Source organism: Vicia villosa, linkage group LG1, assembly GCF_029867415.1.
Source record: "Vicia villosa cultivar HV-30 ecotype Madison, WI linkage group LG1, Vvil1.0, whole genome shotgun sequence".
Taxonomy (NCBI): domain Eukaryota; kingdom Viridiplantae; phylum Streptophyta; class Magnoliopsida; order Fabales; family Fabaceae; genus Vicia; species Vicia villosa.
In genome coordinates, this window is record NC_081180.1 from 222,901,546 (window position 1) to 222,911,189 (window position 9,644).

Here is a 9,644-nt window from a genome sequence, read left to right on the forward strand (position 1 = left end):
AAATGAGAGATCTTCTTCCGCCCTAAATCTCTCATGAACATCACTTTGAAGTAAGCGATTGCAACGAGGTACAATCGATGAGTAAGGCTTCAAGACTTCCAGGTTGATGACCTTGTGTTTAGACGGGCCGATGTAGGAATAAAGAATGTTAGGGAAGGTAATCTTACAGGTGATTAAGAACTATAATACATGGTCAAGACTAGCACATGGTATGAAGTATACACCATGTAGACCATATCTAGGAGACCAATCCTAATAACATGGAAGGCTACTAAGCTTAAACAAACATTTTAGCTAAAGTATTATTCTGAATTGCACCTATGCAAATCGGGAAAAAAAACTCTCTGATGTAATACCTTTGAAATGAAGAATGCAGTATTCCTTGTTGAATTGTATGATCATTTTTCCTAATATAGAATAGGACACATGACTAATGCGAAGCACTCTATAGCATAGGTGGTAAAGCCCCGAGTAGGTCGGCATTGAATCGGGTTCTCACTTGGAGGAAGTGAAGAGGAACTAACCTTTGATAGAGCACGACCTCTAAAGACGTCAGAGAAAAGCGGACACTCAATTCGTCCGTGCCACAAATATGATAGAAAAAATAAAATCATAGAAAACTATGTGTGAAAATAAAATCATGAAGATTATATGTTGAAATAAAATCATGAAAGACTATATAATGAAGTAAAATCATTCAAACTAGAACCCCAAAAAAAAACCAATCCGGGAACGAGGTGGTGAAATAAAATCTCCCATAAAAGAAAAGCGATAAATTGTCACACAAAAGAAGGAACAAATAAATTATTAAAGCAGTGTTATAAAACATCCAAGGATAATGTTATTACAAAATCCCAAAAAACTACAACAAAACAACATTTATTAATACAGAAAATAATTTATTCCTCATCACCAACCAAATTTCCTGCCACGACTTATTTCTCGGCATCTAAAAATTCCCAAGGAATCTTCATACAAGGGCAAAACAACTCCACTTGGCTCAAGGAATTTTGCAAGGCGGCCTGAATTATATTGGTACTCTCAATGAGAGAATCTTTGACCTCCTTCTATAAGTCTTAGACCTCATTCCTCGACTCCTTCAGGCGGTCTTCATAAGTTTCCATCTTAGTGGAGTGATCGTTCTTCTCTTTCTAAAGGGTGGTTTCCGCCTTTGTTGCCTAAACAGAAGAAGAAGTAAGGTCTTATCTTTCTCAACCTTCGCAAAAGAAGATCATACCTCCTCATGGGTCTTATCTTTTTCTACCAACAAACTATCCAGAAGAGTGACCTTGCCAGCCAACTCAGAAGGAACGGCGTGCTTCTCTAAGTCCTTTTATAAAGCACCAAGTTGCTCTAATAATTTGTTCTGTTTTGAGAGGGCTGAGTCATACTGATTCTTAAAAATATTTTTCTCCTTAAAATTTCCAGATGCCAAAACCTCACCTTGACCGGAAACTGCAATATCCATTAAAAAAGCACCCTGGTGCATCTAGAAGGCCATTTCTGCCATCAATTCTTTTTTAGTGGTATTAGACATGTTTCGAGTATAAGCATAATTCTCTTATGAGAAGCGAGATTGCACATCCTTAACCATACAACCACCCTTATCATGAAGATTTCCTAAAGGAAGTAAGCATGTACATTCTGATTGCCGCCTAGAATCCCGTTCTTAGAGGAAATCTTTGTGTCTACTTTGGTCTAGCAGAAACATGTGTTATATTAAGAATGTTAAAGAATAACTTTAAAGTCGGCATTTCATCCCAGTACTCACACCAATGTTGGAACAACTTTACAAAATCCCAAGCTACCTGGTGCTCCTAAGAGGGATTGATTATCAAGTGATTCAATACCCCCACTTCAAAATCGTTAAAGGGAAATCTAAGTCTTATTATGGAAAACATACACATCTCTTACCCAGCTTATCATGAGAGACATGTCAATCAGAGGAGGAACCCACATCCTGATGGGCTCCCTCTCTATGCTTTGAGCATTATAGAAAAAATAAGTCGTACCCATCAAGGCCTTGTTGGTTTTTTTCAACCATCTCCACCCTAAAGTCAACAAAATGAAAATGTATGCAATAAGCTCTTGAATGACCCCCGAAATCAAGATGCTCCCTAACTTCCTTGCAGCTAGGTTCCCGGGCATTCAAAGACCTGAAAGCTTTAATGTAGGAGCGAGCCCTCAGATCATCCTAATACACCTCGAAAGACTCAGAATCTGCCACAAGAAACGCAAAAGAGGAAGGACCAGAGTCGATTTCTTCATTAAGGGGACGATCCCAAATCACCCCTAACCCTTCTACGCGATTATCTACATTTCCGTCAAATTGGGGATTCACGAGTTCATTACCACTTTTGATAGAACCTTCCTGGAACTCAAAATTGTCACTAAGGATTATGAGGATAGAAAAGGGCGAATATCTACTGTGGACCTCCGATTTTTTTTTTAATACCGGGCCATACCTCTGATCTGTAGAGATACGTGAACTGACTCTTTTTTGTCGCTTAATGCTTTCGCATTTTGAAAATTCACAGAGTCGCCACCGACCTTTTATTTTATCCAATTAAGGAAAGGTTTATAAAAGAAACAGAAAAAAGACCTTTAAGAAATTCTGGGTAAGGGGGTAGGTTATACAAAGGGAAGGTGTTAGCACCCTTTGTATCCATGGTTATCCATGGGCTCTTAAGTTTGCTTAGCTCACTTGTTTTTCGATCACTTTTCAATTGCTCTGAAATTGCTCATATGTGGTTTCAAATACCTTTGTAAATTGAATTTTTGTAATGATCCGTGTGTGGATGTATACAAAATGCTTGTTTATCTTTCGAAAGATGTTTTGGAAAGAACGTTAACTTTGTAATAACCCGTGTTTGGATGTATACAAAGTATTGTCTTTTTTTTTGAAAGTTTTGAAAAATCAACAGTGTATGAGAATTTTGTTTGTTTTGATTTGAGCAAGCAAACTAGGAGGTCTACCCTGAGTTGTAAGGTCTTTATCCTATTTCCTTTAAAAATCTATCCTTTCACCGGATATAAAAGCAAGGTTCGATTTTGTACTCAAAACAGTGGAATTTTGACTTTGATTTTGAAAGGAATGAGAAGGGATTACCTTAAGAGGTGCAAGTGTGATTGTGATTGGATTCAGATATTTATCTTTGAAGTTAGTGATCTAACGGTTCAATTTTATCTTTGACATACACGCAGTTTATATGTGCTGGAAATTAAAATGCGGAAATGTAAAGTGCGGAAAGTAAATCTACGCTATTACATCGATTGTGCAGGAAACGTAAACTAGCCTATTTACATGAATTTGACATCCTATACATTTATCTAGGAATTTTAAATTGCAAGAAAAATAAAAGGCATGTTTTTGGAATTTTTATGATTGGTTTTAATTTTAATTAATGCATGATTAATTAAATTAAAATGAAGAAAAAGATGAAAATAGATTTAAACCTAGAAATTAAGTTTAAAATATGTACAAAATATTTGTTAATTAATTTTAAAACAAAACTAATTTTTTTGGAATTTTTGAAATTGATTGGAAATTGATTAAGCTAATTAATACATAATTATACAAATAATTATACAAATAATTAAAACTTAAAAAGAAAATTATTCAAAATATGTACAAAATTAGTTTATAATATATAAACAATATTTTATATAAAGAACAATTTTTTTTATGATTTTTTGATTGGTTAGAATAATTAAAAAGCCAATATATAAATATATACTAATTAATTATGCAAAATATTGAAATTATGAAGAAAAATAAAATATTTTTAATTCAGAAAATAATATATTATTTTAGAAGTATAAAAATATTTTTTGTGTATTTTTTGGATTTTTAAAACTATTTTTAATTAATTTAACAAAGAAATTAAAACAAAATAGAAAATAAAATAGAAAATAAAAGGATACTGATCCTGTATGGAAATTAAATGAGGGAGTATGATATGCGTGCGTGTTCTGAGGCGTTGGATGAGTTGATGGATGGATCAGAAGGCCCAGATGGTGAGGGACCATAGCACGTGGAACACCTGCAAAACACTGAATTCCAAGTCAGTTTAAAAAAACACGCGCGCGCCTCCCAGCGAATCAGAGGGCGCCACGCATCATCTTCAACCTTCAGATGGGTTTTTACACCGTTCATTTGCAGGTGGTGTAAAAAACCCAATCTTTTACACCTGGTAATAATAGCGAATACAAGCAAACGTGAGTATAAATTTGGCGCGATGGTATGGTTGAGTTCGTATTGTTCATGCGAACTCAATGGTACTATTCAGAACCTGTAATTTTGCCTAATTTAGAAAACCCTAATTTTGGGATGAAGAACCCTAAAATGGTGGTTTCGTGTATACGCATCTAAAACTTAATTAAAGCTCCAGAAATGATCTACACCTCAAACCAAACTCAATAGTATGTCTACATCTTGTTAAACATGTGTGAATAGCCAGATACGAATTGATTTTAGTTTGAACAATTTTTGACCTGTGTAGCTCGATTCAGTGAGCTTCAAGGCTTGTAATTGATTGAGATAGTTTCAGTGATGTTCAAGGAAGGTGTATGAATGCCTAGTTTGTATTGAAATGAGCAGAAATTACAAATTCGAATTTGAGTTTTCTTTGAATTTTTTCAAGTGATTACAAAGGTGTTATGCTTAGCTTTGCTTCTGAACTTGTCCCCCCCTGGTTGCTGAACTAAGATAGCTTATTTATAAGCCATGTGTGCTTAGAATTGAAGCTAATATGTAGCTAGTTGCCTTTGTTGAAATCTTGCATTTTTTAATATTAAAAAAGCTTGAATTCTTGACCAAGTCACCTTGCCTTCAATGCACCTGCCTTGCCCTTTACTTCTCTGCAGAAAGATGAAGATTCTTTGGGGTGAGTCATGCTTGATTTGTAAGCTACCATTTATCCATGCATTTTCCTTTTAATTTTAATCTTAAAGTAAGATAAAATCATGCAAAAATGGATAAAAAAAGGTATGGGCTTAGTCTTGGTCGTGGGAGGCCCATAGTAACATGGAAATGATGTTTGAATGCTGAAAACTTGGCCCCATTTGGAAAAAATGCCATTTTGAACAATGTTGATTTCATGTATTTTCCCAAAATTTAGCCAACTTCAACAAGGTGTAAATCCTTCAATTTTTGTCATATGAAGGAGATCTTGCACTTTTTGGAAACCTCAAAGAGTCCTCTAACCAATGCCTTTGGTCTCATGTCAAAATGATTTTTGAAGCTCCTTGTGTGTCCTTTTGAAAAAAGTGTCTTTTTGTTGACTTTGAAAATGACCTGTAATGTCTTTGATCATATTTTTCAAATGGTGAATCCAATGACCATGGGATCAATGGAATTTGAAAGATAATTGAATTTCCTTCAAAACAAGCTTTGGTTTGAATTTTTTGGATGAAGGATGAGAGAGTTATGATCAGTCAAAGTTGAGTTGACTTTTCAGGCAAAAACCCTAATTTTGAATCTTAGGGTTTTGTTGATTTTTGATCTTTCCTTGATGAATTATGATCATCCAATGATCAAATGATGAATCCTTTGACAAAATATGGACTTTGACAAAAAATTTCATTTTTGACTGTCTGTTGACTTTTTTGGTCAAACGGGTCGTCTGTTGACTGTTTGAGCTGCTGACGGTGCGTCTGAGTGAATTGAAGTTTGAAAATTTGTATGATGGTACTTTGAGATATATGGATGTGTATGAAATCCATTTGAGCTCTCAAAAACTTGTTGCTCCTGTAAAAACAAGAAAAACCCTAGTCAGGGACTGTTTATGTAGGAGACAGTTAAGCGTACCTGATTTTTGCGCAGTGTTGAGTCTCTGCTAATCGCGTGATATTCAGAAGACTTCTAGAACAAAAATCTTGGAATTTTGAATTGTGAAAGATTGATTTGATTGATGGTACAAAACACTGAGAATTGTACTGCCAGCAGTTTGGCTGTCAACTGACTGTTCAGGTATTGACGTAGCAGTTAGAGTGAAAAATCAACAGTCAAAGTTAATTTTCTTTTTTGTTGTTTTTTGTTTTTGTTTTATGTAAAAAATGAAAGTTTATTTACATGACTTGTTAGAAAAACACAGACATAATAAATAACTAATATTTACGGTATGCGGGCAAAATTACCGATAATAACCCTGAAAATCATTTAATGCACAGAAATAGGAATATTTGACTGGCAGAAAACACACAAAATATTATCTTAGTAATTAAGCAATATTATGACAAATAGTACAACATTTAATACTGACAGTACAAATATCACATACTATATTGAACAGTACGACGAATAAACGGTACATTTAAGAAATAAGAACTACGGCAAATTTTAAGAATGACGATTAATGACCCATGCTATGAACAATAACATGTAGATGATTGGGAGTGCAACCATTGCAGGTCCACACTCTTCAGGACTATGCAGGCAGAAGAAAGTCATGATCACCGTAGCAATGGTGATGACTGTAAGAAACAGTGTCTCTATCCACTTTGCCATTCTTGTCAGGGAAGAAGAGAAAATAGATATGAGATAGGAATTTGAAAGATGAGTTGGAATTTGATGTGAGATTTTATGGAAGAAAATGAGAGGTATTTATAGAATGGAAAGAAGGAAAGAGACGTTGGGGAATGATGTGATTCCGTACAAAAGGAAAATTTGAGTGGAAGTAAGATTTGAAAGAAAGTGTATGATAGTGTTGGAAAAAAGAGAGATTTGATTTTTGAAAAAGAGATTTGAAAAGATTTTTGCAAATAATGGAATATAGTACAAAAATTAGTGGGAAACAAAAGATAATAATAATCTACTTGTTACCAGTACAGTCTGAGTTTCCTGATTCTGCGCCTGCAAAAAGATTTAACTCTGTACCAATTGTGTCAGTACCATTTATCTGTAAATAAATAAATAGCATGTGTGAAGTAATACACAGTATTTGGCGTTTGCGTAAGAATAAATTCAACTGCAAGCCAAATTACTGTATAAGAAAAATTCTAAAAACTAAGTATTTCATATGTCAGGATATTTGTTGAAATAAAAATCCATGATTATATGAGACCCCTAATTTTCAGATTGGAGTTTTCTTGAAAAATATGTGGGCAAATTTTGGGGTATAACAGTTGCCCCTATTCAATCTTCTTAAACCTGAAGAGATTGTCTGAAATCTGAAGGTAGAAGATGATTGAATATTTAGATGCCCTGAAAATTTGCACTTACCTTGATCAGAAGAGATGTTGGAAGTTGCATTTGAATGTCGTCTGCGAAATGTTGTTGGCAGATTGAAACATTACCTGAGATGGGCTTTCAGATGCCACCTGGTAAATGGGTTGAGGGTTTGTTCATCAGAATGAATCCATTGATTATATCTTGATGAAGGATTTGAAAGTCTTTGTGTTGACTGTTTCGGAACCGTCCAAGGTTACCGCTTTAAGTCTTGGAAGATAATCGTTACGGAACTTGTCCAAAGTTTTTCCGATTTAGATTTTGGAAGTTGATCATTGTGGAACCGTCTGAGGTATCGCTTTAGATCTGCAATGTTAGATCGTTCTGGAACCGTCTGAGGTATCGCTTTAAATCTGCAACGTTAGATCGTTCTGGAACCGTCTGAGGTATCGCTTTAGATCTGTGATGCTAGATCGTTCTGGAACCGTCTGAGGTATCGCTTTAGATCTGTGATAGTAGATCGTTCTGGAACCGTCTGAGGTATCGCTTTAGATCTGTGATACTAGATCGTTCTGGAACCGTCTGAGGTATCGCTTTAGATCTGCAATATTAGATCGTTCTGGAACCGTCTGAGGTATCGCTTTAGATCTGCAATATTAGATCGTTTTGGAACCGTCTGAGGTATCGCTTTAGATCTGTGATGTCTGTTTTTGAGTTGGTGAGTGATCAGAATGAATCTTCGGCTTGATTATATCTGAGAGAACCGTTCATGGAATTCAGGTGAACACGGCATGTGATTGAGAACATCTTTGTTGAAGATATCTGCCTACCTGAAAAATCAAGTTAGTGATATGCAATGTTTATGATGCATGTAAATGTGAGATATTCCCGGAGAAATATGCATGTTATGTTGTGCATGATGTATGATGTATGATGCATGATGTATGAATATGAATATGTGAATGTATGAATGTATGACTGTATGAATGTGATGTCAAGCTTCTAATTGGAAAAATAAATTCCCGCTAGTCAGCTGGACATGAATGTATTGTGATCGTTGATGATCTTTTGTCTTGCTTGAGTACCCTCGTCTGGGGAAATTCTTTGAGAACCCGGGTATCCCGTTGAAGGATCTTTGACTACTGCTTGGGGAACCAAAGGTAACTGGAAGTTCTGATGTCCTTTCAAATGGGAATGAGGAAGATGCATAATCCTCCGATGCACTATCTGACCAAGTCCGGGTGCGGGGATCACACCTTCTGAAGATAGTAATCTGGAACAACCCTGCTGGGGAATAAGACTTCTTTTGAAGAGAAAATCTTTTTGAGGAATTTGCTGAGAAATGCGTTTCTCTTGGTGATTTCCTTCTGATGGAATGATGTCCAGATGATCGGGACATTTCCTGAATGCCATTCCTGTTTTTCCTAGTAAACATCAATCATATTCAAATGCATATGTTCATTCAAAATTATCATTGGGATGCTTACGTATTTAAACAGAAAAAATGAAAATAGTGATTTTTGAAAGAGCTGCATTGAAAAGAGCCATGATAGGCGGGTTAGCACAGGGAGACAACAATCCTAGAAGTAGGAAACTGTCAGAAAGTTTTGAAAAATATTTATGAAGATAAATAGCTATGTGAAAATGATCCAGTCAAGTTTCAACTCTGCTATTGCCAATCTGTCTTCGAGCATCTCATCCCTCACTTGTTGGAAGAAAGTGATTAGACTGATCGGTGTCTTTGAGGTGTTGAATCTTGATGGTGAGTAGGCAGCTGAACGGAACACTGTTGTATGCTTCATTCCCTAACTTTTGCCTAGGCCGCCCTTTCAGGTTTTCAGCCTACCGGGATAGTATTTGTTTAGTCTCTAATTTTTGCCTGGACCGCCCTTTCGGGTTTTCAATCCACCGAGACGCTCATTTTTGCCTAAGTTGCCCTTTCAGGTTTTCAACTTAGCGAGCTGTTTTTTTTTTTTTTTAAGAGAAGTATTTTTTGACTATGTCAGCATTCACAGGGTGTGGGAAACCCTCGCCATCCATGGTGGTAAGCAACATGGCGCCGCCGGAGAATATTTTCTTGATTATGAATGGTCCCTCGTAGGTGGGAGTCCATTTGCCTCTGGGATCACCTTGTGGTAAGATGATGCGTTTGACAACCAAGCCACCAGTTTGGTATGCTTGACTTTTGACTTTTTTGTTGAAGGCTTTGATCATACGCTTTTGGTATAGCTGACCATGACAAATAGCTGCGAGCCTTTTCTCATCAATCAAGTTTATCTGGTCCAACCGTGTTTGAATCCAATCGTCTTCGTCTAGATTGGCTTCTTTCATAATCCTTAGGGAAGGAATCTGAATTTCAATTGGAAGAACTGCCTCCATACCATAGACTAAGGAGAATGGAGTTGCCCCTGTTGAAGTACGCGCAGATGTGCGATAACCATGAAGAGCAAAAGGTAACATCTCATGCCAGTCTTTG